Below are 8,637 nucleotides of genomic sequence, written 5' to 3' on the forward strand. Positions count from 1 at the left end.
CTTGGGGGGCCTGACCCACTTCTGCCCCTCATTCTTGCTTAGGGCAAAGACCTCGGCCGGTGATTTGACCAGCTGTTTCGGGTCTGATTCCGGAGCAGGATTTGTGACCACGTAAGCTTGTAGAATGATATCTTTGCTTGACTCTTCCTTTCGCTCTTTCCTGTTTAAGATGAACAAACTGAGGGCTCGGCTTGGTACCGAGCGTACTCACTCCGACGCTCAAGTCAGTAAACTTAAAGAGATTAAGTTGTGTGTTACTTGGCAAAGTATATTGTAGAGAGATAAGGGAGTTTATACCAAATTAATAGTGAGTTTTAGGATGAATTGTGGATCGTTTTCTCAATGAGGATTGAGGAGTATTTATAGACTTTCACCTTTTGTCACGTAGTGGCCAAGTGGCCAAGTGGCTAGCAGGTGGAAAGACTGTTCTATCCTCGGCCGAGGGACCCATGGCAGGCCGGCTGGCCTGTTTGACTCCATGCCGAGGGGACTGGATGTGAGTACGCGGATATGCTTCTCGGCTGACTAGTTGCCGAGCCGAGACCCAAGTGACAGGCCGACAGGCTGCGTCGGTTAGGTTGTCTAATACATTGACTTGCTGCCTTTTGTCTTTGACCTTGCTCAATATGTTGACTCGGTCAGCGGGTGCAGAATATGCCCCATCAGATACGATTAGTATTTTAGCTGATAAAGGTCCCCGGAGAGATTTATCATTTGAAAAAGGGCCCAAGGATAGACGATCTAGACAATTTTCTTCGACATGGTTCACTAGAGTCTTTACAAAATGGAGAGAAGTGTGATAGGGATTGGCTTGTATATTCCAAAGAGCTTGATAAAGTATTTTGTTTTTGTTGTAAAATATTTAGGAAAGGGGGTGGTAGAGGTCAATTAGCTAACGAGGGTTTTGGGAATTGGTCTCATCTTAGTGAAAGACTTAAGGAGCATGAAAATGGTGTTGAACATTTCACTAATATGACTGCTTGGTACGATTTACGAGAACGAGTTCGGAAGAATAAAACAATTGATAAAGTGGCTAAAAAGAAAATGAAAAAGGAGAAAGAACATTGGAAAAAATTATTGCAAAGAATTATATATGTAGTGGAATTTCTAGCAAAACATAACTTGCCCTTCCGTGGTAAGAAACAAAGATTGTATCAAAATAACAATGGTAATTTTTTAGGTTTAATTGAAATGTTAGCGAAATTTGACCCTATTATTCAAGAGCATGTTCTTCGTATATCTAATGCTAAGATTAATTCTCATTATCTTGGTCATAATATTCAAAATGAATTGATACTTCTTATTGCTTCTATTATTAAGGCTGAAATAATTAAAAATGTTAAACAAGCAAAGTATTTTTCGATTATTCTTGACTGCACTCCTGATATTAGTCATCAAGAACAAATGTCATTGATTTTGAGATATGTTGATGTGTCGTCTAATTCTGTTTGTGTTCAAGAGTCTTTCTTAGGATTTTTGAATGTTGACGATACTACTGGTCAAGGTCTTTTTAATGTTTTAAAAAGTGAGTTGAAATCACTTGACCTTGATGTTGATGATGTGAGAGGACAACGTTATGATGATGGGTCAAATATGAAAGGTAAACACCAAGGTGTACAAAAAAAACTTTTAGATACAAATTCTCGAGCATTTTTTACTCCTTGTGGTTCTCATAGTCTTAACTTAACATTATGTGATATTGCGAATAGTTGTGGGAAGGCAAAGGATTTTTTTGGAATCATTCAACGAATATATACTATTTTTGTAAATTCAACAAAAAGATGGAAAATTTTGTTAGAAAATGTACCCGATCTTATTTTAAAACCGTTATCATCTTCTCGTTGGGAGAGCCGTGTGGAAAGTGTTAAAGCTATAAGATTTCAAATTGCGGAGGTACGTGAAGCTTTACTTCAAGTAGGCGAAACTGATAATGATTCTAAGATAAGGAGTGAAGCTAACTCCTTGGCAAAAAATGAACTTGTTGATTTTGAGTTTTTGGTAGCACTAGTCATTTGGTATGAAATATTGTATAGAGTTAATTATGTTAGTAAAAATTTACAATCCCATGATATGGTTCTTGATATAGCAATTGAAGATATTAGGAAATTGAATTTGTTTTTTGAAGAATATAGAGAATTTGGATTTTTGGATGCTGTAAGTGTACTAGTGTAGCTAAAAAAATTGCTGCTGAATTGAATGTGGATCCAGTATTTCCAAAAAAACGAGTAATTCGAAGGAAACGACAATTTGATGAAAATAAAACAAGCTTATCTGATGAGGTTCACCAAACTACCGAAGAGTCATTTAGAGTGAATTATTTCGTATATATTGTTGATCAAGCTATCGGTTCACTCGGTAAAAGATTTGAGCAATATAAAGAGTTTCAAAGTATTTTTGGATTTTTGTTCACTTCTAATAATTTGCAATCATTAGATAATGAGACCTTAAATTCTAAGTGTATTAATCTTGAAAAGGCTCTTACTAATGGCAAACAATTTGATATTAATGGAAACGATCTTTATATGGAGTTAAAATTGCTTAAAGAAACTTTGCCTAATGAAGAGATGAAAGCCATGGATATCTTAGCGTTTTTGAAACGTAACTGTTATTTCCGTAATGCATTTATTGCGTATCGAATTTTGTTGACTATACCTGTGACGGTTGCATCTGCAGAGAGGAGTTTCTCAAAGCTGAAGTTGTTGAAATATTATTTACACTCCACAATATTGCAAGAAAGACTTAATGGATTGGCATTGATAGCCATAGAGAAAGATTTGCTGAAAAGGGTTGATTATGAAAATTTGATTGATATATTTGCTTCAAGAAAGGCTCGTAGAAGGTTACTTTTCCAATAAATAGGAGTACAAGAAATATGGTTGGAGTATTTTGAATGAATAAATGATGTAATCAAAGTTAAGCAAATGGAAATTTAATATGTTCGTTTTTTTTTTTTTTTTACAAAGTTTCGAGTGTAATTTTAGGGCCTCCTTTTTTTTTCGCACCGGGTCTCCGATTGTTTTGAGACACCCTTGCTTGCCTTAGTACCTCAACACTGGTGAACTGTAAACCAGTGTCCAACTTCACCTTTTTCTTAAAGTCAGTGGCAGGGTTGAAAACAACAACACCACCCCCCTCATCATCTGAACCCTGAAGGCTTCTCAAATCATCATCAGATTCCTAGACTTCCTCCTCTAATTCTTCTAAAAATTCAGCTTTACTTTTCCCTTTATTCCCTTTTCTCTTATCCTCTGTCTTTTGGAACAAATCTTTAGCAACAAGGTCTTCTTCCTGAACCTCAAAATCTGAATCTGCAAAGTCAGATTCCCCTTCACTTACTACAAATTGTTCCCCTTCATCATCTTCACTAAGCACAGGTTTCCTTGCAGCTTTGCCTTTTTTAATATTTTTTTTACCAACCACTTATTTTTTTCCCTTCCCCTTCTCAGTCACCTTCACAGTCACCTCCTTTTTACCCTTCTCAGCCACGTGCTTCTTACCCTTCACCTTCTCAGTACCCTTCACTGCCTCACTAGCATTTACCTTCTCAGGTCCTCTAACTGGCACACTACCCTTCACCTTCTCAGGTCCTCTAATTGACACACTACCCTTCACCTGCTCAGTTCCTCCAAAAGCAGCACCACCTACAGCAGATCTTTGTACACCATGTCCACCAACACCAGATCCACCAACATCAACAGAGTTAACCCCACCTAAATCAGACACAGAACCAACACCTTGAACTTGAACAGTAGGTGTCACAGGTCTTCAAAAAGGTATTTTTGATGCTGTTTTTTAGGGTACTTGAAATGGTGTTTTTGAGGGTATTTTGAATGGTGTATTTGATGTTGTTGGGTGAATAACCTGTAATGGTGGTATGTCAAGAGGGATGTCCTCATCTGAATCATGAATATAAATGTGGTTGGTAAATCTAGGGCTCCTTCTAAATGGGCTGCTGGAAGTGGGCTTTTTTTTAGGTGATGGCTTTTTGGAAGGCCCAACTTTTTGTCCAATGAGCTCATCAATCTTATCTAGCTCATTCACCAATTTTGTTCTGTATTTATGAGGAGAACTTATGTTTGGAGTTACAAAGGGAATAGCCCTTGTGGTGACATACAAGTCCATCCTGTTATCCTTATCCCTTGACTTGAGCACATCAGGAATATCCCTATCATTTAATACTAGTGTTCTCCCAAAATTCAAAGTCAAACCATGCCTCCTAAACCATATAAAGACACTCACATCCTGGCCCACCTTTTTTTTTTGCTTCATTAACTATCATGCACTAAGTGAGTTTGGTACTCAAAATACCAGTCATCAAAACAAGGATACCACCAACATATTGGGTTTTTCCAGAAATAGACTCAAAACGCCCACCAACATGAAGTCTGACATCAATATAGAAAGGAGTATCCATCCTAAAATTAAACAGTAGGATATTAAATAAAGCTATTAACTTTCTAGAAGGAAACCCATTAAATTAGACAAATCTATTTAATCAATCAGGTTTAAAGTGATAACAAAGACAAAAGTTGAATTAAACAAATCAATGGAACAAATTTCAATCAATTAAAAATTCAACACTACTACAAAATTAAGCTATTGCAAGATTTCGACCGCAACACTTATTTTTTGTGTTGCGTTTTACCATAAAAATATTAGCTACGCAACACTTTTAATAAAAATGTTGCATAAAGTTCTATAATGCATCGTTTCTACAAAAGTGTTGCTTATATGAATACCAAATGCAACGCTTATACTCAAATAGACAAATACTGCCTGATTTTTGAATTTTTTTTATTAGGCGGTCAAAATAAAGTAGTGAAAGTTAGGCGGGAAGCAAAAATGAACTTTCGAGAATACAGCGCTTTAGCCTTTAGCAAAAAAAAAAAAACACCGCTTCATCTTCATCTCTATCAAAAATACACCGCCGAAGACCTTTTGTCTTCTTTCAGACGATCTTCATCTTCATCTTTCAGATCATCTTCATTTACCATATACTGAAGTCCTTTCGTTTTCTTCTTCTACGTACCATCTTCGTTATTTGATTGCTGATTCCAGTACGACGCTGTAAATGTAAGCTTTCTAATTACGATTCATCTTCTAAATTGTTTCAATTATTCTCTTTTATTTTACGAGTCGATCTCATTTTTTGGTATATTATCGTAAATTGGAGCATAACTTTATGAATTTCGAGTTTTATGATTCTTGTATTTCCGTAAAATGGGTTTTAGTTTCGATAATCTGAACATTCAATTTGTTGAATATAGCAAGCAGAACGTACATCTTGATTCATTAATTGCTTTAAGATTCCTGAAAATATAGAATGTTAATTCGCAACATGATGTGTTTAATGGAACTTATCCAAACAATTGGAGAAGTTAATAGATATCACCATCAAACACTGGAATTCTTATCAAACTGGAAAAACTTCAATCTCAGTGAAGGTCAACCCTAAATTTAAACAAGTGGTTGCTTAACATAACTCTGGTGATTGTAATGGGTGTTGATCTGATATTTAGTATGATGCTAATGTGGGGATTTTGAAAGCTCCTTTGTTGGTGATTGTGTAGTTTGGTGTTACTAGGTTGCTCTCGGTTTGATTTTGAAAGCATGATGACAATTTCAAACTACGGGTTAGTTTAGACATAATTGGATTTGAGGTAGTATCCTAGGGGAATGATATATTTATCTTCATTGATATGAGTTTCTACATCTATACTTTGTCATAGTTTTAGTACTTGGGGTTCTAAGCAATGCTGATTTGATTCGGCATATGACAGATGCTATATATTCTTGGTGTAATAATGGAAGCAACTGTATCGGTTTTCATGCTATCAGGTTTCAACTCAGTTCATAAGTGTCACCATGTAATGATTTTACCAGCTAAGTGAAGACTGGTTGGCTAATCTAATGGTGTAAAAGCTGAAATATTTTCTGGGCCCTAAACATTCAGAAATAGTGAATATTAAGTTAATCTGAACTAATTGATGATCAAATATGAGTTAGGATGAGTGAATAAATGTAAACTAAATTGTTTGAGTTGTTGTTGGTAGTTTTTTTCTTTGTTGTAAATATGATTCATTTCTCATTCAGTATCGCTCTTGCAAAATATTTATAAGATATGACCTTGTTTATATTTTCTTTCCCAGGGTTCAAATGGGTAAGGCAGGGAATCAAGATGTCATCGTCAACGAGTTTGAAAGAATTTAAAATGAAAAGATTGCACAAAATAAGACAAGGCTACAACAGTTTGGAGTACTCAATAATTCTAAGTCACTGTCAGGTTTGGTGAAAAGTACCAAAAGCAACAAGACGAATGAGAAGGAGAATATGATTATCAATGATATGAAAGGAAACCGAGATACATATCAATGAAGAGCAGATGATTGGAAATCGAGATGGACAAGAAGCAATTTCAAAGCAAACAAATCGTGACAAAAGTTCCACTATGAGACTTCATCTTACATAAAAAAAAAACAGCAAGGAAAAAGAAAAGAAGCGGTTAATTACCATGTTAATCCTTCACCACATTTTGGGCCTGGTACTCAGAATATAAGTAGTAGTTGAGGCTGAATTTTCAGTGTGTCTCTCGATCTCTAGAGGAAGATCTGTCAGCCATATGCCTAGGTGTGGTATGATTCATTTCGACATCTTATTTTTGGTTTCATGAACTTATTATGCAACATACTAACTCTTAATTTTTATTATCAAGCATCACTGAATCACCAAGTTCAGTTCAAAGGACCTGAACTAGACAAATATAGGGATGGCCCACTTGATTAGGAGGATGAAGGATTATCTGACTCCATGAATGAATTTTGTAAAGAATTAGTTAAGCAAGAACCTGAACACGAACAAGAAGCTATTGAAGATGAAAGTGAGGTGCAGATGCGAAAATAATTGTATTGTGCAGATGCGCTGTTCTCGTAACAGGGACCATCGTATGTCCCAGAGAAACATGCACAGTGTTGGTCGGAGAAGCTTTCCAACAATATGTGAGCTAATGGTAATTTTTGTTTAGTACGATACTTCAATTACCACTGCTTATCCTTGCTGTTGACTGGTAGTTTTGCTTTATATTTGACCTTCTCCTTCACCATATGCATACTCATATGTAGCTTAGTTCCGTTTCTTAGGTTATCATAGTCCATGTAGCTTATCTGTGCATTAATGCTCATGGATAGCCACTCTTTAGAAGATTTAATACCACCCTCCTGTAACTACAATCCCAATATAAATGCTTGTGGCTTTCAGTACCCAGACCACAAATACAACATCCATCATCATTACAAACACCAAGCCTGCCCAACTTATCTTTAGTGTCTAGTCTCTCAAGCATACACATCTCCATCCATCTCCATTTATCTTCATATTGATATAAGCTTTGAAAATGTTATTTATACAGTATACATTATACAGAGGGAGAGGGAGAATACGACTGAGAAGATATTACGAAAGCTACTGGAAAGCCCCCCTGAAGTTGTTAATCAATACTTTTCTTAGAGGTACGATTTTAAAACTCTGTACATTTATTTCATGTTATTATCCGTTTCCAAGACTTTTGGTGTGGATAGGAATTGATAATGAGTCAATCTCTGAACCGCCTTAAAAGGTGGCTAGTACCTTAATTCCTTTGTTATCTTGCTTGATCGATGCACCATAAATGTGGCTAGTACAGCCTTAAAATGCAATCTCGTTATCATTAAAAACCTTGGAAAGTTGTTTGGATGTGCTGTTGAAATCTGTAGTTCAAAGCCATAGATACGCATGTAGAGATTACGATAGGGAAATTCACATAAATTTTAAAAACCATATCAGTGTTATACTGTACTTGAATAATTAATAATGATAGTTGATGGCGGGTTTTTTTTTGAGTTGTGTCAAGATTTGCTTGTGCTTTGGCTTGTGGTGGTCAAATGTTTATCATCATGGCGCCATTATTGGAACAAGATTAATCTAGTTATTAGGGGGGGTGGGTTACTGTTGGACTCCTTTTGGGGAAAATTATTGGCATATCTTCATATTACTTCAGATTGTTTAAGAACAAGGTAATGAAATTGACACTAATTCATTACCATGGAAAAAGTGATTTTGAAACATCTGCATAAGAAAGAGGAATGTCAAGATCCTGATTCTCACTGGAAATGAAATATGAATGTTTAAAACTTTTTTTCTTACTTACTAGTATCTTAATAGAAATACATAATGTATAACTAAAAATTTTTTTGATGGTGGATTGTTGTTGGCCTCTTTTTTTATAGTGGCATTATGATATTTATGAATTTTTTTTTATTGTATATGCTAATTTGGAGTCTTACGTATTTGCCACAGGAAATGTGTCCGGAATAATGAATGCTCTATGGAAGGAAGACTGATTGTTTTAATTAGGGATGCATTATAACGCATTAGAGGTCGGAATGTGTATTGTTCTTTGGATACTATTACTATTTTTATTTTGTAATGGGTTCAAATATATCAATTATATTGTATGCTGGATCGTATTATTCGTGATGTATAATTGAACTCGTGTGTTGATACATTTTGATCAATGATAAAATTTTGGTTTTTGAATGAAAATTGTTATTTGGAGTTTCTCCTTCACCATATGCGTACTCATACATTGTCATGTTAAAATGT

At 35.4% G+C, this 8,637-nt stretch overlaps 1 long non-coding RNA gene across 1 annotated transcript; it reads left to right on the plus strand.

Moving 5' to 3' along the window:
* The first annotated feature begins 4,893 nt into the window (after positions 1 to 4,893).
* On the plus strand, positions 4,894 to 7,432 carry LOC141627264 (uncharacterized). Its single transcript, XR_012536824.1, has 3 exons — positions 4,894 to 5,073; positions 6,150 to 7,006; positions 7,406 to 7,432. It is a non-coding gene; the product is annotated as an uncharacterized LOC141627264 (long non-coding RNA).
* Positions 7,433 to 8,637: the final 1,205 nt, after the last annotated feature.

The sequence above is a fragment of the Silene latifolia genome, chromosome Y, assembly GCF_048544455.1.
Source record: "Silene latifolia isolate original U9 population chromosome Y, ASM4854445v1, whole genome shotgun sequence".
In the NCBI taxonomy this organism is placed as follows: domain Eukaryota; kingdom Viridiplantae; phylum Streptophyta; class Magnoliopsida; order Caryophyllales; family Caryophyllaceae; genus Silene; species Silene latifolia.